The following is a 27,148-nucleotide window of genomic DNA, read 5'->3' as shown; positions in this document are numbered from 1 at the left end:
AAAGTCTACCTGCTGGATACAAGTACTAATTCATCCCCACAGCCATTTCCCTTCTGAACTCAGGCCAAGGAGTAGGTGTTAGTGATGGTGTTATGTTGTTCTTTGGTGGTTGTGAAAATGTTTCACGATGCTGCTGCCGACCTTAGGCTATATTTTCAGTTTTGTATTCTGACATTGAGTTCAAATCTACGGTATTGCCTTGCATGTCTCTCTGCCCTTGGTTTCCTGTCTCTACATTCTCCTAAGAAATAAAGCATATAAATGCCAAATACATTATTTAACCACTTAAACCCTATATATTTAGTTGACTGGGGTCCCAAAAGAGCTCTGTACGTTTCCCCTTTGCAGCTTGTAGATCTTGTCTGTTTATAGAAGGCTTGTCACAAAATAAGGACACTATAGGGTTCCAGAACATCCAGTGTTTACAAAGATGGTGGGGAAGAAAGAAAATAAGGGTGAATGATAAATTGCGAGACTGGAAGATAGAGAGCATTCTTTCTTTCTTTTTTTTTATGATCGGATGCCTCAAACCACCAGTGGATCTGTTTGAAATGATGAATTATGATACTGTCACTGGAGTCACTGTGAATCAGAGTTAGAGCACTGACACAGGGTTTTCTAAAATAACCACCACAGTTCTCGGGTATCCTGCAAAGTCAAGTGGTGGATTGAGAATGATGGCATAGGAGACAATATGACCGTCACACTCTCTCTCTCTCTCTCTCTCTCTCTCTCTCTCTCTCTCTCTCTCTCTCTCTCTCTCTCTCTCTCTCTCAAAACATTCATAGAGATGGGTTTCCTGATTTGTCAGCACAACAGGATGCGTGTTTTGTCCACACAAAGGATCTACATTATTTTGTGTTGTGTGCTTTACTGATAATGCAGTGTAAATGCAAGAAAGAAGCCAAGGTGTTAATATCTGGGTTCTATGTTTTAACATTTCAGAAGTCCTGTGGTACTTGGTGCTGAAATCTTACTTCCAGTGACCAAATTATACTTTCTGGCTGCATCTGTGTATAGCGTGCCACTGCCTCCTTGATTTTGAGGCCACACGCTTGAGGACTGGTTGAGTGAGGTGATCCAAATGTTTTGAAATTTGCGGATACCACGTAATATAGGCTAAAATGCAGCCTGACAGTGAGTCATGGGTTCGATTCCCGAGCATGACAGCCTTTGCTGCGTGTCACTCCCTGTCTCTCTCTCTCCCTGTTTCCTGTTATTCTTCAATGTGATATCCATTAAGACAGAAAAGCCCCAAAAAAAATGTTTAAGAAAAAATAAGGTGCATAGCAAATACATGGCAATTCTTCTTTGGAAGTGTTGGACGAAGCGACAAAATGACATTGCTTTTGTTCTTTTTATTGTATTTGTCTGACATTTTTGTTCCATATTTATAGTTAGAGTGTATATTCCTTTTTAACACTTGTTTATGATAATACTGCATGTACTGTTTAATGTAATATAAATGAATCTTAAAGCGCCATTCCCACTGGGCACGATAACTATAAAGATAACTATATATATCTTTCACCATTGTTTTTTTTAATAGTTGGTGTGAATACTGCCATCCACTTGGCTTAGAACGATATTAAAACTATATTTCTTTATAGTTATAGTTATAGTTCTTAGTGTGAATGGCTCTTTAGTCTTGTGCAGGGCCAAAACAATACTATTATGAAAAACTCGTGGCAGATTAAGATACGTTTAAGATACACTAGAATAAGAGGCTCTCTTTCAGCTTTTTAGCACATTTCAGGAGGGACGACCATTAGGTTGAAGGGGCTTTATTGACAAGAATGAAAGCATACAAGCAGCAATATAGCACATAGAGATAAGCAGCAAATACAGCAGCAACTAATGACATGAGCAGCAGATAGCATAATGGAATAAGCAGCAAGCATGGTTAAATGCAGCACTATCTAAACTTCAAGCGGAACCTAGGAGTGGCATATGGATTCTACCATCGGATCAGTGTACCGCGGGTCACGATATATATAACGTTATATCGTGAATTAAGCTCTCCGTGGACACATGATCCGATACCCCCAGCGGGGATAAGCATAATCCATTGAGGTGGACGCTGGGGATGGCGGTGGGGCAGCGTTGAGCTTAGCAACTGACTATAGCTGTGCAGCTAGGTCTAATGTACTCTGGGTAAGGGGGGGGGCTGAGGCCGCTGGCCCCCGCCCCCCCCGGCGCGCTGTCAACCCTTAACTCGCCCCTCCTGAACTAGCTACGTCATGACTTCCTGCGCTCAATTTCAGGAGGGACGACCATTAGGTTGAAGGGGCTTTATTGACAAGAATGAAAGCATACAAGCAGCAATATAGCACATAGAGATAAGCAGCAAATACAGCAGCAACTAATGACATGAGCAGCAGATAGCATAATGGAATAAGCAGCAAGCATGGTTAAATGCAGCACTATCTAAACTTCAAGCGGAACCTAGGAGTGGCATATGGATTCTACCATCGGATCAGTGTACCGCGGGTCACGATATATATAACGTTATATCGTGAATTAAGCTCTCCGTGGACACATGATCCGATACCCCCAAAGAAAGGACCCACGCGGGTCCCCCCCCAAAACACGCAATGCTTTAGAATCCATAAAGCTCCTAATCATCGGTGAGGATGATTTGTTTCCGCGGGCCTAACAGCTTGGACACTGCTGTGACCAGAAGCGCATATAACTAAACTAACCTATCTAAGCATACAAAAACATTGCGCCCAGCACCCAGAATACTTTATTAATTTAAATACATTTTTATTTTTTATTTTTTGTTTTTATGCATTTTATATTTTTTATACATGATTTATGCAGCCCTTTTTAATATTCTACCACCCCCGACCACCTTGCTTTGCTAGGGAAGAAAACCTCCCACAGTATACATGGCTCCGCCTGAAGCGCCCTGATTACTCTCAGCTTGACGCAATCAGTCTTTAATCGACCGCTGGTTCGGTCACTCCAGCGTCGCCTGGCTGCTCATGAGCCTCTGAGCTTGGAGAATCTCTGGCCTGCTGAACCTGATGTAACGCACATAGGCTGCCGATGACCATCGACCCAGGGACTGGATTGTAGCCGAAGGCACCAGAAGGGCTGCTGAAGTTGCTGCTCCGATACGCAGGGAGTGCGGCGTGTAGAGGGCCGGCGCCAGGCCTTCGCTCTGGCACAACGCCTTCAGCTTATCAGCGAACCAGGCTCTTGTCATGGGCCTCCCCTCGGTGGTGCGAAACAGTGGATCATTAGGAGCTGACATCGGCCGGACCGCCAAATATCTCGCCATGGAAGTGAAAGGACAAAAAAGTGAGTTAGTTTTTGCCACCACTACCGGCGTGCCTACGCTAAATTTATCAGTTTTTGACTTTTTTAGCAAAACAGTATAATGCGTATCTTCCATTACTAAATCAGAAAAGCAGAGGCCCTCAGATGGGTCGAAAGTCAGGGTGCTCGCCGTGTATTCCCCGCAACGTAGGAAAGCATAGAAGGCGAATAATAGAACAGCTTCCAACATGACATTAATGTGCCATGCGAATAGGCCTCCCCTTAATTTCCCCACCAACCTGTGAAGCACCGCTATAGTGATAGGTAAGCGGCTATCATTGCCTTGAGTTCGCTCCTTCTTGATGCCGTTGAGCAACAGGTGAATGGCTGGGTTGCTTAGAATACTTGGTACCGTCGGGTCACGGCAACGGAGATGGAATTGAATGCCCGAAATAATTGCTTTAATGGACCCGGCCTGTAACTTCCTAGATTCGAAAGCATGAACTATGAACGCACACACCATTGGGATATTGAGGGGAAGCAAGGGACATGCAAAACGTTCACAAAAATTGCAGAAAAACCACCATGCTGAGTCATAGGATTTAATGGTGCTTGGGGCAAGGCCCTTGCGCATGTATTTCTCTGCGGCCTCCCATAGGGAGACCAGGGGCCTTTCCTGAATTACTCCAGCGACATCTCCGCGAATGGTGGAACCGTCAGGCCTCTGGCTGCGGCCTCCGGACATAGCATGCGGAATTCCTGGAACTTTAAACGGGACAGAGCGTCAGCAATACGATTTTGTTTGCCTGGAATGGACTCTGCCCGCATGATGAAATTGTTCTGCAAGCCTAGCCAGGTAAGGCGTCTTACGAATTTATTAATAATGCTAATTGAAGAGCGCCCTTTATTAATAACTTGAACTGTTGCTTCGTTATCGCATCGAACGGAGATTTTCCTCCGGGCCCACTTGTCTCCCCATAGGGAGGCAGCTACAACAATGGGGTACAGTTCAAATAATGCAATAGATTTACAACCTTGAGGTAGCATTAGCATTTCATTTGGCCATGAACTGGCAAACCATTCCCCTTTAAAGAATCCCCCGAACCCGACGGAGGGGGCCGCGTCCGTAAAGAACTGCATGGCTTCGGAGGCCTCCTCTTCCTCATTGTAGAAGAAGGAGATTCCGTTCCATTGAGCCAGAAACAGTGACCAGAACTTGAGATCTGACCGGCTCCCCTCGTCTAATTCAATAATATCTGAGAGAGCCTTTTTTCCCTTTGATAGGTCGATTAATCTAGACACAAACGAGCGGCCGTGGGGAATAATGCGCATCGCAAAGTTAAGGTGACCTAGCAAGGATAGCAGCGCCCTTTTTGAAACTGCTGGCGCCTCCGCTGTTTCCTTAATAATCTCTCTAATTCTTAGGAGTTTCTCTAACGGCAAGGCGGCCTGCATTAGAACACTATCCAGCATGATTCCTAAGAATTCGATCCTAGTTAAGGGGCCGACCGTTTTTTCTTCGGAGAGCGGCACTCCGAGACTATTGAACACTTTGCGCACTGTCTCAATACCTCTAGCGGGCGGTGCATTAGCAAAATCAATAGTTAGAAAATCGTCTAACAAGTGGAGAACGAAGGGGAGTTTAAACGTGTTATACAAGATCCAGCATAGCGCTTCCGACAGCGTGTCGAAAATGCGGGGGCTGCTGCGGCACCCGAACGTTAGCTTTACCGCAAAATATAGTTTAGAACGCCATTGAATGCCAAACAAGTGCCATTGTGAAGGGTGTAACGGCATAACTTTGAACGCGTCCACAATGTCCGCTTTAGCCAGCCAGGCTCCTGGCCCCGCGGATTTTATCATCTGAGCGGCCTGATCTACTGAAGCATAAAAGAGAGAAAACGGTGGCAGCGGTATTAAACTGTTAATGCTAGGAACGGTGCCACCATGCGGGGCGGAAAGGTCGAAAATGAGGCGTTTTTTCCCCGAGTATTTCCGAGTGGCTAGCCCTATGGGGCTAACTCTGAACACGCCAAACGGCGCTTCGTCGAACGGACCTATTAAGTGCCCCTTTCCCTTCTCTTTCGCCAGGAGAGAATCCACTATGGATGGCTCCGCGAGAGCTGACTTGAGATTATTGCACGCATGCGACACATTAGGCAACCAACAAAGCCCCGCTAGAAACCCCTGAGTCAAACCCGTAATCAGATATTTAACCCAGCATTTGTTCGGGTGATCTGATAGGGCAGCAGAGAGAGCCGGCACGTCCACTGGAGTTGAGGGATGCATCTTTTTTATTTTTTCCCATTCTTGGACTCCGGCCTCGTCCTCCTGGGACACACAGATTTGGGGTGGCTGTCCCCGCACCAACTGCAAGCATGCATATATTTGCATTTAGGAAATGTACAGACATTTTCATTAAACTGTATACACAAAGGAATATTGCGAGTAGGACCATACGACACCTGCTGTCTTGGGTTCGCTGACTGCCCGTACCCCATCTGCGGGTGCTGATTAGCGGGCGGGAAGGATTTAGGCTTACTTGCCGGATTCTGGGCACCGGTCTTGGGGCATAAGTCGGTCCTGTGGCTATGTGAGTCACAGACCAAGCATGACAGCGGCGGGTGCGCCGTGAAATGTCGGCTAATCAAACTAAGGTCTTGAACAGACCAATCGATGCGCTGGTTGAAGCGCTGGATGTGCATCGCAGCCTTCGAGGAGAAACTCTTGTGATACTCATAGAAGAGTCCTCCCCCATAAGTATAAGCTAAGTCGGAAATAATGGACATGTAATTGTCCAACTCGGCCCTGCGCTCCTGATAGATCTCGCACATAGTATCGCGATAAACCCCGAAGGCTACGTTAAACTCCGCCAATGTCAGTGACTTAGACAATCTAGGATCGTTGTCCTTCAGAATAACTGAAAAGTCCCCGCAGTCGAGGAACCTCTCAGCCGAGGATTCAGCGGCGCATAAGAGAATCTTGACCAGATTCACATCCTGACCTGCCAACACATTTAAAGAATATTTAGCGGCGGTTTAACCCCAGCCAGCAATAGGGCCAAACAAGCGGTGCTATTTACCTGCGAGAATCTGGCTTCTCAGCGCTTCGGGGATGGCAGCCGCCGGGGAGATGAACGGAGACCCCGCTGCTGGCGCCGCGACTGCGGTTCCTAGATTCCTGCGAGGGATGAAGGGAGCCTCGCTGTCCCTCGGTGGAGCCCCGCTTGGCCCTGGACCTCCGTTGGACGGGCCTGCGCCGCTGTATTCCAGCCGCTGGATGCGCTGGTTCATCCCCGACAAGGTGGACTTCAGGTCCGCCAGCGCTAGAAGCACCTCCATGCTCGCGCCTTTGCCCCCGAAGCCGTCCTCGCCGCCGGCGGGGACAGGAGTGCTGCCGCTGGGTGCGCCGCTGCCTCTGGGTACGCCGCTGCCGCTGGGTACGCTGCTGCCGCTGGGTACGCCGCTGGGTACACCGCCTTTCTTCTTTTTCGGTGGAGCCTGGGTGTCGGCTTTTGCGGGCCTCTTCCCCTTGCCTTGCCCTTTCCCCTTGGCCGCCGGGGGCTCTTGATCACCGGCTGGTTTGCGCGCCGCGCACATAAACTGAAACAGCCCCTCGTGGCCGAGCCCCATCGGGGGTGACCACCCGTTCAGATACAGCTCGTCCAGAATCCTGTGAACTGGCCACTCCGATGGGTTCAGCGTCAGCGACTGATGCAGCCTAGGGCTTCTGCGCGGAGTAGCTGGTTCCTCCTGCTGAGCTGGTGGGACCCCGGAGTCCGGGATCATCTCGACTTCCTCTCCCTCACCCTGGGGCTCTTCCGGATCCGACTGAGAACTTCCCGACATGGTGAGTAGACTAAGAAGTAATAAATAATAGACAAGATAGAAAGCGAACCTCATTGATCTACTGATCAGCGACCGCGCAGGCTGGCTAGCCTGGTAGCAGCTCCCGACGACGTGGCAAAATGTGTAGCGATTAGCTCTCGTAGCAGCGACCTCCGTGGCAGCGTTGAGCTTAGCAACTGACTATAGCTGTGCAGCTAGGTCTAATGTACTCTGGGTAAGGGGGGGGGCTGAGGCCGCTGGCCCCCGCCCCCCCCGGCGCGCTGTCAACCCTTAACTCGCCCCTCCTGAACTAGCTACGTCATGACTTCCTGCGCTCAATTCATTAAAACAAGGTTTCTCAAAGTGTGTGTCCTCCACAATATTTTCTGTTGTTCATGTGGCCCCATGGAAAAAATAATTGCCCACGCCTGACTTAGACCCTCTATGCTTAGTAAAACAGACCTGAGTTGCACTGTACATGAGTTCTTTTTCCATCTACCCCAACTCTCTTCACCAAAAATAGCAGATCTAGAAGCTGTGATGCGTTGTTGTGAGCTTGTAGTTTTGGTGAACGTTCCCCCAAGAATAGGGATGCTGAGGCTCAAGTGGTTAAACGTAAAGTATAACGTTATTTTCAGTCTGTTCTAATGGAGACGGATATTCCTCTGTGACACTGTATCATAGGGGGGGAAGATTTGTATTTTTGCGTAGTGTAATATGACATAAGATTCAAAACATTTACATTGTAATTCAGGGGTGCCGTGGATGAAAACGTTATTTACAGGGGTGCCCTGAGTCAAAAAAGCTTTGAGAACCACTGTATTAAAATAATGCACTGATTAGAGTCCCTCTCTCCATGTTTATCTCATATCTCACGTAGCATGATGCTGTGTTGAGTTCTGAGCTCAGGAGCAGTCGATAATTCACTTGACATAAAAATAGACTTTGTCACATTGTTTCTGGTTCTCACACCTCTGACATCTTTGTTCATGCGAGTAATTGAATCACCAGCCTTCTTTCATGTATAATTACCACCTGCTGAAAACGTGTTTCGATCTCTCTCTTTGGTGGAGTGAGTGGCAACATATGTTCAGGAGGCGGAGAACCACACCTTTGCTCCGCCCAACACGCAAAACAACACGCAAATCATGGGCATTATATATTTTCACCAAAAGAAAGAAAAGAAATTTCAGCCCCTGCCTCTCTAACATTCTCTGCACGTCCCTGCTCCATAGTACCTCTTTTCCCACACTCCCTCCCTCCCCTTCTCTCTCTCTCTCTCTCTCTCTCTCTCTCTCTCTCGCTCTCTCTCTCTCTCTCTCTCTCTCTCTCTCTCTCTCTCTCTCTCACTCTCAATCCCCCCCCCACCGTCCACAAAGCTGTGCCGTTGATGCGAACGACCTCCTCGCCAAAGATCTTTCAATGAACATCTTTAGCCTTTCTCAAAGGTGTGGTTCTTAACTTCTCTGTCTGTCTGTCTGTCTCTTTTCTCTCTCTCTCTCTCCACCTGTCTAGGCAGATTGCAGAATGAACCCCATTGGCTACTGATTGTGGTGACCCCATGGCCTTTGGTCTAGCGCCAACCTTCCTCCCAGCATCTCTAGCTGGGTGTAGGGAGCAGCATATGGCCTCTAGGGGCCGCTATATGGCTTTTAGAATAGTTTTTCCCCTTCTTTTTCTACAATGCAGTGCTCCTCCGAGACAAGAAACGTGTGTGTGTGTGTGTGTGTGTGTGTGTGTGTGTGTGTGTGTGTGTGTGTGTGTGTGTGTGTGTGTGTGTGTGTGTGTGTGTGTGTGTGTGTGTGTGTGTGTGTGTGTGTGTGTGTGTGTGTGTGTGTGTGTGTGTGTGCGCGCGCGTGTGCGCGTGCGTGTTTGTGCATGTACACACAGTATGTGTTTGCCTGAAAATTATGTGATGAATGATCTGTAGCTCTTTCCTCAGACATTTGTTCTGTAAATATAGCCATGTGAGTCTCCCTAGACTCTTGACTATTAGGCCTATGTCAGATAGCAGTACTCTGGAGATTAATAACCACTACTATAAAGTATGCACTGATTCATCCACAGCCACTACATTTAATCACTTTGATGAATGGCTTTGGTGTGATAACGGCATAGTATATTGAGTTCTGATTATACTTAACTACCCTCCTGCAGAGTATCACCTACTGATGTGGTATAGGTGAATTGGCATTTGGGTATCTGTTTGTGGCTGAGCTATTGTTTAAACCAACACATTTGCTGTAATAAAGCAAAGCCTCGACAGATGACTTAATGGAACATTACAAGCTGAATAGAGACAGATGTAAGGAGTCTCTCCCACGACCATGCTCTTAAACTGAACCGAACAGGTCACTCATTAAATATTCATGCTATACTGATATTCCCCCACTTTAATGAGTATGTTTTGTTAAGTATAAACTTCAAACAACCATACGTGTTCTTTCTTTCTGCCCTACTGGGGAATTGTGAGACTGTGGCCTCTCTTCCTACAACATTAGAATCAATATATTCACTCTGGCCAGAGCACCTAGTGGGAAATACATTTCCCTAGAGTTAACTATCTACTGTAAGACTTTGCCCTTTCTGATTGCTAGAGCTCTAGACCAGGGGTCTTCAACAGGGGGTCTGGGACCCCCAGGGGGACCTCAGAGTTACTACAGGGGGTCCTCCAAATCTTTGAGTGATAGAAACTTTTTTCTTCTTTTTTATATTAACCACTTGAACCCTTGTGTCCAAATTCTGAGAACTTTAGTCAAAATCGGCTATTTTTGGCAAAGATCTTTGGATGGGGAAAAGAGCAGAAGTACAGTGAAAAATTCAAGTTTATTAAGTATTGACGGTTCGAGTGGTTAAATATCTGAAATGCCACATTAACATGAATCCAAAATATACTGATGATTGTGCTGTCAAACAATGAAACTATATGGAATCAGGTTGTGGGAGTCCCTGCTTCATCTCTCTCTCAACTAAGGGGTCCTCCTCTGCCTGAAAACGTTGAAGACCCCTGCTCTAGACGTTATTCAGAACGTAGGCTAAGTAACCTTTTCTCCATTTCTTCCAAAAACTCTGAAAAGATGACCACACTGTATTATTTCATCAGCATACTGTTAAGGTACACTGTCATGGGTACTGGTCAGTATGGCATCATGGAGCTCAAGAATAGATTTGTTGTTTTACCCTGGAGAAAGAGGATTTAAGAAAGTGCAATGGCTTGTTTACAGTGGGGTCCTTCCTTTTTACCAGTTTCGAGTTTAAGCCACCTGTAAGTGATTTTTTTTTCAGAGCAGTTTTAAAGGAGAGTAGGGATTTACACTCCTTTAAGGCCGTTGTTTGGGCATTCCACATTTTTGCAGCATAGCAGGAGGAGGACAAATTCAACCCTTTGTTTGAGACAAATATGAGTTGGACGTGATTTGTGGAGCTGCCTCTGGTGTTGTTATTGTGGACCTCATTGCAATTGCAATTTAAGCATTCCCTCCAAGTTGAATGATAATCTGCCAATCCATTCTCAAGTTATCTTACTAACAAACAAACAAGATCCATCCCATTCTGTAACTGTTGCTGAAACACTAGTTTATGCACCAAGGCTTGGGTATTAACACCCTTGTCTCTGGCTTACCTATAAAAATCAACAATTACAACCTCTACAAAATACTGCTTGTATTAACCAGGATGAGAACATCTGAGCATACTGTATCACCTCTAGACTACTATTATAACATGCCAGCCTCCTAACTATTCCAAAAATAAATAAAACATCAGCAGATGGCTGGGCTTTCTCTAGCCAAGCCCCTTGTCGATTTGCTAATTCAAAAGTTAACTCAAAGCACATCTATTTGCCTCGAGCCTTTCGCATACTTCAGCCTGAATAAATTACAGTCAATCCAGTTTGTTTTTATGTGAAGCCGTTTGGGATATGATTTGTGATATTGAGCTATAATACATTTTTACTTGACTTGACCAATTACAATACTATGCCATTCATTGCTACAGGCAGGGTGAATATCTTGTCATTTTAACATTGTTTGGTAAAAAGAAGAAAAAAAAGAAAAAGACTCAAATAGGTCAAATCAGAGGATATATTTGATAAAGGAAGCCATTTGGTCAGAATTACTGTCAGTTGTCAAAGATTTTTTCCGGCATGCGACCAAACTGGGTTTGATCGGGAAAAAAACTCACAGCCGCAGCCACCTGCCGCATTGCACATTCGGAGCCGGTGTGCATGATAGAATCATTGTTTTCTTTAAAAAAAAATGAAATCGTCTGTTTGTTTGTTTTTTAAACGCGTCTGTGTGTAAAGCCCTTTATTCTTGCGGTATTTGATCTCATGGGCCATCTGGCAATAGGCGCTGCACACGCGGAAGCAGGACGCCATGATGTCTTTGCAGAGAGTATATGGGAACCACATTAGAATCAATTCCACTCTATGAAACGCACCATGCATTCCTAAACCGTTGGGCTTTCAACAAACAATTTCACGTTTAACAACATGAACGTTTCACGTTTAACAACATGAACGTTTCAGGTGACTAAAATATGACTAAACAGAATGGTATTCAAAAGACTTACTAAAACTAAATCAAAATTTGCTGTCAAAATCAACACTGCTGTGACACATTCTGAAGCCTGGCACAGCCTTTCTCCTCTGTTGACTCAACAGTCCAACAGATAAGGAAAGTATTTATTTCTGTGTCTTGCATTATTTCCCTATCACAAAAGGGGATGCTCAAATGTTGAACCATATGACAGGAGGATGCATCGCGATGGGTTGTGAGCTTTTGTAGATCTTCTATTTTCAAACATTTTGTACTTTTACTTTTGTTACTTTAAGTACATTTTGAATTCCAGACTTTTACTTGTAACAGAGTATTTCTGTATTGCAGTATTAATACTTATACGATAATACAAGACGATCTACTATCTCACGCTTGTAGCTCAGCTTTCGGTTTGTGACATCCGCACGCACCCATGATGACTTGTCTTAGTTCTATACTGGATCTCTTCTCCCCCCTCCCTATCATTTTAGTCTGGTTTTATTTGTTGGCGAAATTGTCAATATATTTAGTCTTAGTTTCAGTCATCATATATATATATTTTTTTTCTTTTCATTTTTTCAGTGTAAAATGTTAAAAGGTAGTCGACAGACTTTTTTTTTGTCATAGTTTTAGTCAACGAAATAAACAGCTCACCTCAGAGACCATTGAGTCACTGGGGAACTTGGTGAAACCTCTACCTCGCTTCATGCAGTTACTCATTCTTTTGTGGGGAAAATGTATTTTGAACTCTTACATTTTTTTTAACCATTCGTGAACATTGTCAAGTCAAGTCAAGTCAAGTTTATTTATATAGCAAATTTAAAAACAACAACAGTTGACCCAAAGTGCTTTCCAGAGGCAAAAAGAACAACAGTTTACAAAGCAATATTACAGACATGTGAACCAAAGCAACACCAACAAAACAAGAAAAACATATCAAGCAACACCAAAACATAAAATCAAACTATATTAAAAGCAAGGGTAAAAAGGTGGGTCTTCAAATTAGATTTAAAATTGTCAATGGAGGGGCATACTTTTATATATAGTGGGAGATTGTTCCAAAGTATTGGTGCGGCTACGGAGAAAGCCCGATCACCTTTCTTTACCAGATTTGACGAGGGGACTTGGAGGAGTTTCTGGGTGGATGACCTGAGTAACCTATAGAAGCGGGGGGATAGTTTATTATGTCAGAGAGGTAGGAGGGGGCCAGTCCATTAAGTGCTTTAAAAACAAATAACAGAACTTTAAAATCTATTCTAAACTTTACAGGTAACCAGTGGAGTTGAATCAGTGCAGGGGTGATATGTTCCCGTTTCCTAGTTCCGGTGATCAGTCTGGCAGCAGCGTTTTGGACCATTTGTAAGCGGTGGATGGTGGACTGGGGCAGATTGGTGTCATGCCTGTAGTATTTTGTGCTTGTGATGAAATAGGCTACATTTAAAGACCCTGTAATAATTTGTTTCTTAGCAGAGTATACATAAAAAGCAATGACTGAAAGCATAAAAAAAACTGTGAAATATACAGTAACTAGAAATGTGTGCTCAACTGCTCATTGGTCTCTGTCAGGACGGGTTGCCTACCCCAGGACCTGCCAACTTTGGCTATAACAGGCCGTTATGAAAACTTTGGGGTAGAGGTTCTGCCCTGGTCTCCAGGGAGTGTATGTGCACAGTTTCACGCTGATCGGTCTAACAATACCAGATAGTCCGGCTGCCAACTTAGCATTTATGCTAAGTTGGTATCATAGGTATGATATTTGGTATATAGTTTTTTTTTATTGGCCTAGAATGTTGTCTATATATATACGTTCATGAAACCACCTGCTGACGGCCTGTCAGCATTGAGCAATTTCTTTTATAGGGGGTAAAAGTTTGGGATCATCACTTACTATACACTATACTATAAAGGAAAAAAATACCCTCAAAAAATCTGCTTTAAGTAGCCTGTGAGGGGTCAAACTAGGGGTTTATAATTATTCTGAATCCATTGCAAGCATTTGTTTTGCATAGAAAACCTTCCTTGGGCTTAAAAAGCCCCCCACGAAATTGTGAAAAGTGATGACTCATCACTAAACCATATTTATTTTTTTTGTCTGTTTTTAGGCCAAGGAACCATCTCTTAGTCCGGCTGCCAACTTAGCATTCATGCTAAGTATTCATGCTAAGTTGGCAGCCGGACTAAGAGATTCGCTGTCTACAGACAGACAGGCGAACACGCACGCACGCACGCACGCACGCACGCACGCACGCACGCACGCACACACACACACACACACACACACACAGAAGGACGAATGGACAGGGGGAAAACATCCACCGTCTCACCACTGAACACCACATTGATTTTGTGCAGCTTCATTCACAAACTGCACACAAAGTAACTTACTATTGATCACTAAAGATTGGACAGGGAGGCCAAGCAGTTATCAGACTCTATTGTTTTACTTCAACATTGGTCCAGTCCAACAGGTCCCAAAAGTGTGGAAATCCTGTGCTAAATTGTTCAGACATACTGCAGGGCTGCTCAAAGTGGGGTGCCTCAGAATACTTTGATCATTTATCAATATCGCAGTTTAACCCCATCAGTTTAACCACCCTCTATACTTTAAAAGTAAAACGGACCCGAGTTGCACTGTACTTGTGTACCTGTAATCTTTTTCGAGAGACAGCCGCTGGTCTTTTTCAGCCCAGAAAGACGTCTTCAACAAAAATAGCAGATCTACAACCTCACAGCGCATCACGTTGTGACGCGTTGTCATCACGTTGTGACGCGTTGTGATCTTGTAGATTGTCTATTTTTTGTGAATGTTCCCCCCAGAATAAGGATAGGGTTTAAACATTATTTTCGATCTGTCCCAATGGAAAGAGATATTATCCCAAGTTTTTCTCGTGACATATACTGTATCTTAGGGGGAAAGATTTACACTGTGAATGAAAACCTTATTCACAGGGTTGACCAGAGAGAGACATTTCTGAGATCCTTTGCTGTAATGTACATTATGTACTGTACCATAACACTGCAGTGTACGTACCAGGCCTGGGTACGTTTTTCCTAAGAAATGGGAGTTTGGGGTACTCAGTAGCAACATTGCAACCTGTGAAGCAGTACAGAAGAGCCAGGACGGGCGGCTCATATAGCCTAGTCTGTATGGAGAATAATCAGAAATGATTTATATGATGTCAGCTTGACTGGCACATTGTGGTTGCCAAGGGGAAAACCCCCTGCATTGCTCAGAAGCTGTTACCCAAGTGAAGCAGATTCCTGTAGAGTTCCTGTATAGGAAGAGTTGGAGTTCAACCTGGTGTCCATGTTTTTGGGGGCGTGACATTATAGGAAGGAAGGAAGGAAGGAAGGAAGGAAGGAAGGAAGGAAGGAAGGAAGGAAGGAACGAAGGAAGGAACAAAGGAACGAAGGAAGGAAAGAAAGAAAGAAAAAGATTGCATTGGATTGGATAAATGTAATTAATTGAAAGTTTTTAAAACACACAATTTGCGGAAACAACTACAAGCTCACAAAGTGTCACTTTATATAGATTCGCTATCTTTGCTATTTTTTGATGTCTGACATCAGACGTCTTACTTTCTTCTTTTGTGTATCATCGTCCTTGATGATTGGCTGACAACATTTTATTTAACAAGATTTCTTGTTACTTATGTTATGAGACTCACAACAATGTGATGGTTCAACAATGTGATGTCACAACAATGTGATGTCACAACAGCTATAGAGGCGTTACACACTGACTCAGATACGGATGTGCCAGTTTTCATAGTAGTTAACTGCGACCTATGGTCGCAATTAATCAGTTATGCAGTTATTCTTGGTAGATGATAGCGCTACCTTTTCCCTGTAGGTTTCCTTTTCCCTTGTTGTGCAACTGTTGTATGTGTATGTCTGTGCGTGCATGCATGCGACGTGTGTGCATGCGTGCGTGTCCACACACAACTGCTTTATATACGTCATACACTACAGTTAACAGGTGATTACTGTAATGAGGCTGTGGGTTTTGGCACGAGTGCATTTCTCATCGCCATGTTGCATTTATTTGAGAGATTGTGCGCAGGCCTTCACTAGCATATATCATTGCCGCAGTTCTGCTGCTTAAACCATCATCTGTTGCTTAATTGTGACACAATCTTCATTACCTGTGTCATCTGTTACCACAGAAATAGCCTGAGAGAGAGAGGGAAGATCATCTGCCAGCTGACAAGTTGGGAGGTGGGGGAAACCAGCTGACAAATGGATGCCATGAGGAGCAGTGACATCACATCATCACAGACCCCAGGCCACTAATGACCATTGGGGCCATGCAGGCATCTATCTCCTCAGCCTCCTCTTTCCACATCAGATTCATCAGTGGCAACTCTCACTCTCTCCCTTCTCCTTTACTCTGCTGTCATTTTGGCTTTCTGAGCAGAGTTGGCATGGGGTGGGAGGCGACTAAAACTATGACGAAAAATGGTCGTCGACTGCCTTTTTTCACTGACAAAAACTAAATAAAAACTAAGCTATGATGACTAAAGACTGAATATACTGACAATTTTGTCAAATAAAAACTAGGCTAAAATGTTAGGGAGGGACTATAATGGAGAAGCGATCCAGAACTAAAAGACAAGTCATTTTATGTTTGATTGCGCTCCGGTGTTGGAAATAGCCGATTTACAAGCTGACAACAGCTTGTAGATCAGCTATTTTCAGCATGCAACCAAGTGTAAAAGCAGCTATTACGACGCCACCAAGGCCTGCCAAAATACATTTTTTACTAAATCTCATGATATTTATTATTTACAAAAACTAAACCAAAACTAACACATTTCAGATGACTAAAATTAAAGTCAAGAATGTTATTCAAAGACTATGACCAAACTAAATACTAATTTGCTGTCAAAATTAACACTGGGGCAGCGTACGAGAAACAGATTCCATTTCTGTGCTGCTTTCCAAAATGACACCCGTGTGGGTGTCATGTCCCAGAGATGCCGATGTTTGTTCAGAGGACTGCTTGTCCTCTACCTCTGTGATTATGTGATGGCCTCTGCGGCGCTGTGGCTCTGTGCTTCATTTTTGAAGAGCTATTTTTAAAGCTGAACCACTTTACAGAAGACTGCAAGATGTTTTGTGAAGGGAGACACAACGCACTATAGGCCTACTTGAGCCAGATTTAGTGAGGAAGTTGTGATTATTCTGTGGGAGAAGCGGATAATAATAAAACCCTCGCACACTAGTAGGGCACCAGTGATAAAGTGCTTTTATTGCACCCCAAAAGAATTAGACATTTCGAGCTACGTGCTCTTCATCCGATTCATTATTGATCTGCTGTGATTATTATGTGGTGAGTAAGAGTATACGGTAACGTCCCCTGGCGTTCCCTGGGATGGGTCTCAGACTGTGACTCTGGATTTCCTGTTAGGTTCAGGTTCAAGGTCCAGGTGCTCACTTTTAGAGCTCTGCATGGCCAGGCCACCTGAATATCTAACTGACCTGCTAGTAGCACTAGCAGGTCAGTTACCATTATGAACCATTATGTGCCCAGCAGGACTCTGAGATCAGCTGACCAGGGTCATTCCTCGTACGAGTTAATAGCCAGTTTAAGCATCGCAACGGCAACGGCAGATGACAACGGTAACCGGAAATGATCCGTGCTCGATGAGTTAATAGCCAGTTTAAGCATTGCAACGGCAACGGCAGATCACAACGGTAACCGGAAATGATCCGCGCTCGATAGATAAACCTGCCGTCGCCCCAGCCGTCTCTACTACGGCAGAAGGTCCCTTCCCACGTAGCGCCTACTCCGTCTGAGCCTTTGCTTAACCATTTTGATCGCTACGGCGATTACGTCATAGCAGCCGTAGTCCGCCTGGCGTTGCCGTCCTGAAAATCATCGAGCTTAAAGCTATACTGTGTAAATTGCTCAACTAGTGGTCAGTAGCGTTATAGCAAACCGCGGTCGCGTCTGCTTTTTTCGGCCATTTTTCGCCGCGGATCGGGCCGTCAGACCACCGCGTCCGCCTCGCCTCGCCGAGACCTATCCAAAGAGGTCTTTCGTGTCCCTCATACGAGCCTCGGTTGGGGAGCTACATGCTAAACTCCTAGCCCAGTGTAAACACTGCAGTGTAATTCCTGAAGAGCTCGGCAGTGTATGATCTGGGCTTTGATTGGCCGGTAGGGAGACACGTGTACAGAATGATGCATATGACGTAATTTTGCCGGGAAAAACAGCCCCGGTCACGGCCACCAGGGCTCAGTAGAACACATATAAAGAAAAGGCTTTGGGAGCTGAAATGAACAGAGTGGGTGTTCTAAAACTTTAGCGATTTAATAATTAGGACAATTTTAAGATTTGTTTTATTAAAAAAGTTACATAGTATAGCTTTAAACTCGCTAATCACCAAAGGTGACAGAGCCTTTCAGTCTGTCGTGCCTAGACTCTGGAATGCCCTTCCTGGCCTGAGAGCTGAAGCATCTGAGGATATTTTTAAGAATCAGTTGAAAATATTCTGTTTTGTTTCTTATCATTTGAATGTTTTTGCTGTTTTTCTTTTAGATATGTTTTTTGGGCTTTTATGCCTTTATTGACAGGACAGTAGACTGACAGGAAACGGGGGAGAGAGATGGGGGGGTGACATGCAGCAAATCTGGTCGGGCTCGGGAATTGAACCAGCGACCCGCTGCAGGCTACACTATGCCTACACTGGCCATAGTATCTCATATAACATTGAATGACAGACGGATGCAGTACTATGCAGTAGATATAGTAACAAAAAAAAGTAAAAAAAAAAAAAAAAAAACAGTCCAAAAAATATATACAGTAGGTAAATACAAAGAAGGGTCAGGGGAGGCTGGGCTAGGTTTGTTATTGCCAGTTGCGAATGGCTGCCGCCTGTAAGTGGTTTTTCAGGGCGATTTTAAAGGATGCTAGGGAACCACACTCCTTTAAGGCCTTCGGTAGGGCGTTCCACACTTTGGTTGTATAGCAGAAGAACGAGTTTGACCCTTTGTTTGAGTTGACTTTGGGTTGAACCGAACGTGATCTGTGGCGCTGCCTCTGGTGTTGTAATTGTGGACATCCTTAAAGTTTTTAAAGTATTTTGACAGGTACTTGGGTATCTTAGTGGTGTAGTGTATATTGTACACCAGGCCCATTGCAAGTTGCTGTACTCTGTCATCTACTCTGAGCCACCCACTCTTAACTGGTGAGTAGCGGTGAGGTGAGTCTGATAAGGAAGGTTAAGCAGGACCCTAGTTTGTTTTGGGCTGTTTGGACTCCGTAGTCAAAGAGGGGCTGAATTATTGCACCAGCTATGGTCTTCAATGTGTTGAAATTGACCATCGGGGCAATCCTCTGTAGGATACAAGTTTGTTGGTTGATTTTATTTATTACCTTTGAAGTCATCTTTTCGCTGGAAAGATTAGCTTCAAGGATACATCCTAAGTAGGAGATTTAGTTTTTTCGTGTTATGACCTTGTCACCCACTTTGATTGTGAAGTTATCGACCTTATTGAGGTTTGATTTGATCCTAAGAGGATGGATTCAGTTTTTCCCAGGTGAATTGATAATTTGTTGTCGTTAAGCCGTGTGCAGATTACTTACTTAGTTCAGAGTTGTGTCTTTTCAACCTGCAAGTGGTCCTTGCCTGAGACTAGGAGAGCCGAGTCATCCGCGAACAGCTTGTAGATTGGCTATTTCCAAATGGCAGAAATATATATAATATATAATAATAATCACGATCTAAAAAGTAACTCAAGTTTTCAAATAATTGTAGTGGAGTAAAAGTACAGTACTTGAGTAAAAGTTATCACTTACTTTACACCACTGGGTACTGTAGATGGATGGGCCGAACTGTGGGTGGACAGATAGAGCGATAGAAAGCTCTCCATACAGTGATCCCTAGTAGCCAATGTTGACAATGATATACTGTAAGTTAGTGAGACGTTTTATTCAGGACCAGGAGGAAGAACCTGTCTACCTTTCACAGTCCCACCATATTGATACAATGACAGCTTTGTCTTTATTGTCAAACACACTCCTCTTCAAATTGAGCTGGCCTCGTACTTGGCAGCTGCGTTTGTGCGTGTGTGTGCGTGTGTGTGCGTGTGTGTGCGTGTTGTGTGCGTGCGTGCGTGCGTGCGTGTGTGCGAGAGATACAGGTGCTATCAAGTCCATCTCCGGTGCCCACTTTGAGAGCAGAAATTAATAGTGAGGCGTAGGAGCCTTCTGCCATCGCTGTTCCCTTGCTACTGTCACTGAGCAGCTCAAAATACACAGAGACACATCATAACACATTTATCAAGTCACAGAGGCCGGTGAGACCAGTCAATCACACAATAATAGTGCGCGCACACACACACACACACACACACACACACACACACACACACACACAGCAACAACCTGGTCAACACAGGTGACAGACAATATACAGTGAGTGAGTGATGCTCTGTGACAGAACTATAGCGCTGAGGCTCTGGCATGCGGTATGTGGTTGCGCACCAAAAATAGACCGTCTAAATGCTCACAAAGTATCGCACTGTGATACATTGTGAGTAGGCCTATATCTGTTAGTGGTGTTAGTCGATCTGTTCGTCTGTCCACCACTTCACTCCCAAACAAGATATCCCCAATACAAGCTGGAGAGTGGTGGGAAAACTAGGCTAATACTCTGTTAGGGCACGGTCACACCACACTAATTCTAGACCTTGCGTTTATGCTTGAAGCAGATTATTCTCAAGGCAGATGCTGCTTTTCCCCCTCTGTCCAGTCAGGTGAGTCGAAGTCGGACCGTCCCAGGAAGCGACAACCGTGCGTCACCAGACTTTCCACCTCGGAGCGACAACTTGTAGTGCACAGACTAGAACGAGGCTCCCCCATCTCTCTCTGTCTGCTGTGCAGTTAGATATCTCGCTACAAACGTGTGTTGTGTAGCTACTGAAAGTGATTGGGTCCTGTTCTACGAATGCCTTCTAAATCGGTACTCAAACCTCTTCCTGCCAAGGACCCCCAAAATTATATGTATTTGGTTGTGGACCCCTCATCTGACTGGGACCCCCAGAAGAGAAGATTTGTGTTTAATAAAGAATTAAATGATTAAAAAGCACTTTCAAGACTTTTTCAGACCATTTTCAAAAATAGCAGATACAAGCTCGCAGCATGGCACGAAGTGACACACCATGAGCTTTTAAATCTGCATTTTTGGAGAACCACTGTTCTAAATCCTAAGACTTTTCAGAAAAACTAAAATTCATTCAATTCATTCTGAAATTACCATTCACTTCGCTAAAGATAAGATAACCCAACGTATTACGACACCATCAAGGCCAGCAAAAATACATTTTAGTCGACTAAATCAACTGTAGATTTAGTTGAGTAAAATCTTATATTTAGTCGACTAAAACTAGACTGAAAGTAAAACATTTCAGGTGACTAAAATATGGCTAAAACTAAACAGAATTTTATTCAAAAGACTATGACTAAAACAAAATCTAAATTTGCTGTCAAAATCAACCCTACTTTCATGAAATCCCACTATCTTGAATGCAGATTTTGTATTGGAATTATTGCGACCGCAGGGAGCAGTTTAGTGTGACAACCTGCAGCAGTGTGTCACGCTGTTACTCTAAGCTGTTACTCTAAGCTGTTACTCTAAGCTGTTACTCTTGCCTGTCACACCCACACACTATGATCTTTTACACCTCCTACAGGCGCTTGCTGTAACTAGACGTAGATCAGCTAAATTGATGTCCAGCACACCTGAAACTCTGATCAGTTTGGTTGAGTGTCTCAAAGTGTACAGATCTCCTCTGCCCTTTTCCTCCTCACGTGTGCTTTGAAGAGTATTTGCTTGTAAGTTTACATGCAATTATGCTAGCCTGCACGCCATATTTATCATCAATTAATTTCCACCCCCACCATTTCTCATATGCATATGTATATGAGACATGGTGTATATAATGTTGACGTGTTTCTTTTTTGCCATTTTTTAAATCTTTAGGTAAGTCTAAATAGTCAAATTAGTTGGTACCTTAGGGAGTGTTACTTGTAGCGTAGTGCAAGCAGTGTATAGCTTGTCACAAAGTGACCTTCAAAACAGCAAGAACGATGAAAAAGCCCACAGTTCTTAAGAGTAGTTGGCTTTTCATTGTGTAAAAGTCACCTTGCTCCTAAAAGACTCTTTGTTGTGTAAAGTATGAACAGCTATAGAGCGCTGCGTGTCTTTCTGAAGCATAGCGCATGAAAGCAGACTCACAGTGCCGGCAATATCAATGGCCTGAAGGCGACAATGCAATGTACAGCATTTATCTTTTCTCAGGAGTTCCATAGTAGGCTATATAAAGGTGACTTTGGGTTTGTGTAGCAGTCCTCAAACCGTCAGGTTACGCTGATAATGGAAATGAACTCCAGAGACCCATTTCTGTCAGACAAACACAACCAAGCTTAGCAGTGCAGGTTCAACTCAAACATCATTTTTTGCTTGTTTTGGGGAATTGAGAGAGAGAGAGAGAGAAAATAGGGATTGAGAGAGATGGAGATGCGCATCAACAATAATAATGACCATAACAACTATAATAATGCGCATGGAATTGGGGTGCTTATGAACTGTCTAGATACTTCACAATTCCATTACCGTTAACAGAGCAGTTTGAGGGAAGAGATTTCCCAGGGCGAGGATGAACAAAGAGGATGTCAATAGTTGGCGAATGGCATCTACACTGGTGAGGAAAAACAAATAGATTTTCTTCAACCGAGGTTTGGGGGCTTGTAGTTTCGAACAAATAGACTGAATGGGATTGTATTAACGACTTCTGTCTTCGTGGGTGACACAGAAGGGATGCCACAACAGTTCCAGATGCCGGATGGAGAACCGCAAGGTTCCCAGTTCGATCCCGGGCTCCCCCAGAGTTAGTGTCAAAGAGTCCTTTAGCAAGACTCTGAACCCATAATTGCTCCCGGTGAGCAGGTTGGTGCCTTGCATGGTTTCCTACGCTATCTGTGTGTGAATGGGTGAATGTAATGCATTCACCAAAGCACTACTGTATGTAAAGTGCTTTAGATAAAAAGCGCTATATAAATGCACCAATTAAGACAACAATGTTAACATTCAATATCCATCTTGTTGCTACTCAGTTGCTGTTCAGTCATGTGCGTTTATGAACGTGAATCTGTTTGTGTGTGTTTACGTATGCATTGCCATCAATTGTGTCGCTGGTCCATTGTGTGTTTGTGTGCATGTGTGTGCATGTGTCCATGCTGCTCTCTTCTGTGTATGTAATACTCAACTCCCAGGTTTTACAACAGCGTGCATTAGGCCCATTAAAGGGTCATTACTGGCTGGTATGGGCATTCAGCCATGTAACACGATCATAAAGGTGTCAGCCCACCCACACACTCACTAACGCACGCACACACGCACACATGCACACAAGCAGGGACATGCTGGGCCCCTGATTCAGCCCGGGAAAAAGAGTTGGAGAGGCCCTCATTGCGCGCTATAGAGAGAGATCTCTCTCTCTCTATAGCGCTGCTGCTACTCAAAGATTTGCCATTTCAGGTCATGACAAGTGACCAATTACTGTACATGAGTTATATTTCGTCGTTGTCGGGTGGAAACCTTGTATGTCCAAAACCGTTTGTTTTGTATTTATCATTTTAAAAATGATTTAAACTAGTGAAAACAGCCGATCTACAAGCACACAACGCCTCGCACCGCGAGGCGTTGTGTGCTTGTAGATCTGCTGTTTTCACAACTTTTGTGCAACGGCCTTGTATGATGAAGCAGGGCTTTGCTTTGTGAAAAAATGTATAAATTTGAAACTTGGAGATACAAGGTTTCTGCCTGACAGTGACAATTTACTAGCCCAGCCCCCAAAATGGACCGGCCGGGAATGAACTGGCCGTTCGGGAATTGTCCCGCTTTTCCCAATGGCCAGCACGTCCCTGCACACAAGCACACATGCACACACCGTTTATCAGATACTGTAGGCCCGTTTTAATCGGTCACCCATAATGCTCTGCCTACTTTTGATGATCATTGAGTTCATTCTAAAATGTTACAATGTTACACTACAATTAAAGGTTACATTACAAGGTTAAAAGTGTTATGTATATCAGCCTGTCTATTACAGTTGCTATAGGGCTGTTTCCAAATGAGAATCTGGATAATGATCCTGACATGTGACGTGTGCGTGCGTGCGTGCGTGCGTGCGTGCGTGCGTGCGTGCGTGCGTGCGTACTGTACGTGCGCGTGTGCGTAGATTTTGAATTACCTAGAGATATAGGCTACCATGTTAACCACCTGAACCCATTTTGCCAGAAATGTGCTGATCTACAAGCTCACAGCACCCTACAATGCAATCATTATTAGCTTGTAGATCTGCTATTTCTGGCAAATGTTGGTGTAGAAAGGGAACCAGAACAGACCAAGTGCATACAGAGTCAACTCAGGACTGTTTAGAGCAGGGGTCTTCAACGTTTTCAGGCCAAGGACCCCTTAGTTGAGAGAGAGATGAAGCTGGGACCCCCATAACCTGTTCATAGATTCCGTATAGTTTAATCGTTTGACGGCACAATCAACAGTGTATTTTGGATTCATGTTAATGTGTGTTTTCAGATATTTAACCACTTGAACCGTCAATACATAATAAACCTGACCTTTTACTCTGTACTTAGTCTGCTCTTTTCCCCCTCTACACCAAAGCTCTTTGCCAAAAATAGCCGATCTACAAGCTCACAACGCCTCGCAGCGCTGCAAGGCGTTGTGAGCTTGTAGATCGGCTATTTTTGGCTAAGGTTCTCAGAATATGGACATTATAGGGTTCAAGTAGTTTCTATCACTCAAAGATTTGGAGGACCCCCTGTAGTAACTGGGGACCCCCTAGGGGTCCCGGAACCCCTGTTGAAGACCCCTGGTTTAGAGGATTAATAGAATGACAGTCTGATGGACGTAGGTCTAGACTCTACATACCACTTCAGTGAAAAGATTTAAACAATAGGCAGTTATGAAATATTACCAATGATAATTATATCATTGGTAATTAATTAATTGTGAAATATAACTAAACAACATAGGATCGTTCTGTGGTAGCATAATGGGATTGTTCCCCTGCTGTGTCTCCATCTCATGGGGCTTTTAAGCTGTGACATCATTTTGTAGTCAGACCTCCAAGCAGATTTATTATCAATATCTGTCCCTCGCTATTTCAACAGATCCGAGACAAAAATAACAACTAAAGTATAATTCTACCACTTTCCTTTCAACAACAAAGACAAGAAAAATTAGTAAATAGTAAAAATTGTAAAAAGATTCACAGGTTTTGGGGCCAGTTGGCCCCAAAAGTTCTCCTCTGCCTACAAAATGATGTCAGACTTCACAGCCCCATAGATTTCTAGGTTTCCATTTTGCATAACTTCCTCATGGATTTGATAGTAGTTTTCTCTGCAAGTCAGACATATGCATTGCTTCATCAGATCCTGCAGTTTACAGTTTGCCTTGTGTTTTCTAAACTGTGTGCAGCCTGAAAAAAGCATGTTCATATAACATGAACTCTGATCTATATGAATGAGCAGGTCTGTATCTTTCCCCTCATCTCTCGCTGGTCCCATATATCTTTCTGGTCCCAGATATTAGTGGTCCCAGATCTGTCACTGGTCCCATACGGTATGTCTAACTGATCCAGTGTTGAACAGCAAGTGTTGATTTAGTTTTAGTCATATCTTAGTCATCTGAAATGTTTTAGTCGACTAAATCCACAGCTGATTTTATCGACAAAAAAAATATTTTGGCGGTGCCTTGATGGTGTCGTAATGGCAGATTTTACACTTGGTTGCATGCTGCAAATAGCCGATCTACAAGTTCCGTCAGTGTCGCGCTGCGATGTGTGGCGAGCTTGTAGATCTCCTATCCTCAGAGCGCAACACCCGAGCACAACCAAACATAAAAGGAATTGTCTCCTCCGCTAGTCCCTCCCTTAGATTCTAGTCTAGTTTGTATTTGTTGAAGAAATTGTTTTTATGTAGTTTACGTCAGTGAAAAACGTCAGTCAACGATATTTCGTCATAGTTTTAGTAGACAAAATTAACACTGAACTGTTCCAAAATACTGTATGTCACTGGTGCCAGATAACTACTTTCTACTTAGATCTAGACTGTCACTCGATCCAGATCTGTCACTGGTGCATCCTCCATGGCAGCCTGTGTGTGTGTGTGTGTGTGTGTGTGTGTGTGTGTGTGTGTGTGTGTGTGTGTGTGTGTGTGTGTGTGTGTGTGTGTGTGTGTGTGTGTGTGTGTGTGTGTGTGTGTGTGTGTGTGTGTGTGTGTGTGTGTGTGTGTGTGTGTGTGTGTGTGTGTGTGTGAGAATGGCCCTCTCTGGCCTGAAGGCAGTAGAACACAAACAGATTGACAAGGTTATCTGCCGGTTGTGTCGCTTTCTTGTACTTATGCAAATGAATTCCTCACGCGCACACGCTTCTTAAGGCCTATCGGGGTCCAAACAGATGAAAAACCGAATATCAATTTTCCATCCGTCACCCGGGGCTAAGTTGTTGGCATGGAAGGCCACGCCGAGCCGCATCATTTAAATGCATGTACGCCATCACATGGGATTACGTTTATAAGTATGAAGCCTCGCGGCTTGAACAAGCATATAGTGTTGAATAAACCCTGTTGTCTGTCTGTCAGCGTCCACGACCACAAGCACAGAACTGCCTGACGCTGAAGGAAGGAGGGGAAAGCGACCCGCAAGACCTGCATCAATTACGACTATTCAAAAGTTTAGTTTCATTCAGTTACATTTATTTCAGATCAACACATCATGTTGAATTTAGTTCAGCTTGATTCAATTAAACGAAGCATTGTATTTAATTCATTTTACGTGAAGATAAATCTTTCATATGGCCTCTGGCTGATAGAAAGTTGTCAGATGTGCTTAGAATACCCAACTTAATTTAAACCAACTACCTGATACCCAGCAACACTATACTGCAGGCTACTGTACATGGCAGGAATGTTAAGCGTGACCCAAAAGCAGGACAGAGTAGATCAACGAGAAAAACGTTGACAACCCAAGGGATGAACGATTGACGTCAGGACTTCGCTTCTCTAATAGGCTTACATCAACAGGCAGGCATTTACAGACCATCGGACAAACAATAAAGGACCAAACAGGACTAATCACAGGACAAGGCACAGCTGGAGTTGCTATGGACCAAATGAAATAAAACGATAACACAGGTACAGGCAGCGAAAAAGAATACTTCAGCACTATTGGGTCATCTTAAAATCGTCTCCTATAAGTATTGTGTTCCAAAAATAAACAAACTGTCTCTGCGGTAGCGTTGTATCGTTTAGTCACTCAAATTTGAAACAGTCATTTTCTGGTGAAAATATAACACATTCGGCGGCAGCAAGTTGCAACATTAGTATTTTCTCTCCGTCAATTGATCCTTCATATCCATATGAGTCAAACCGTGGAACACAGTTCTTATTTGACACAATATAAAAAAAAGTCTATGGGAATTCAGAATGGG

This window comes from Nannobrachium achirus (assembly GCF_963921795.1).
Source record: "Nannobrachium achirus genome assembly, chromosome: 23".
Taxonomy (NCBI): domain Eukaryota; kingdom Metazoa; phylum Chordata; class Actinopteri; order Myctophiformes; family Myctophidae; genus Nannobrachium; species Nannobrachium achirus.
This window is presented reverse-complemented; position numbering follows the sequence as displayed.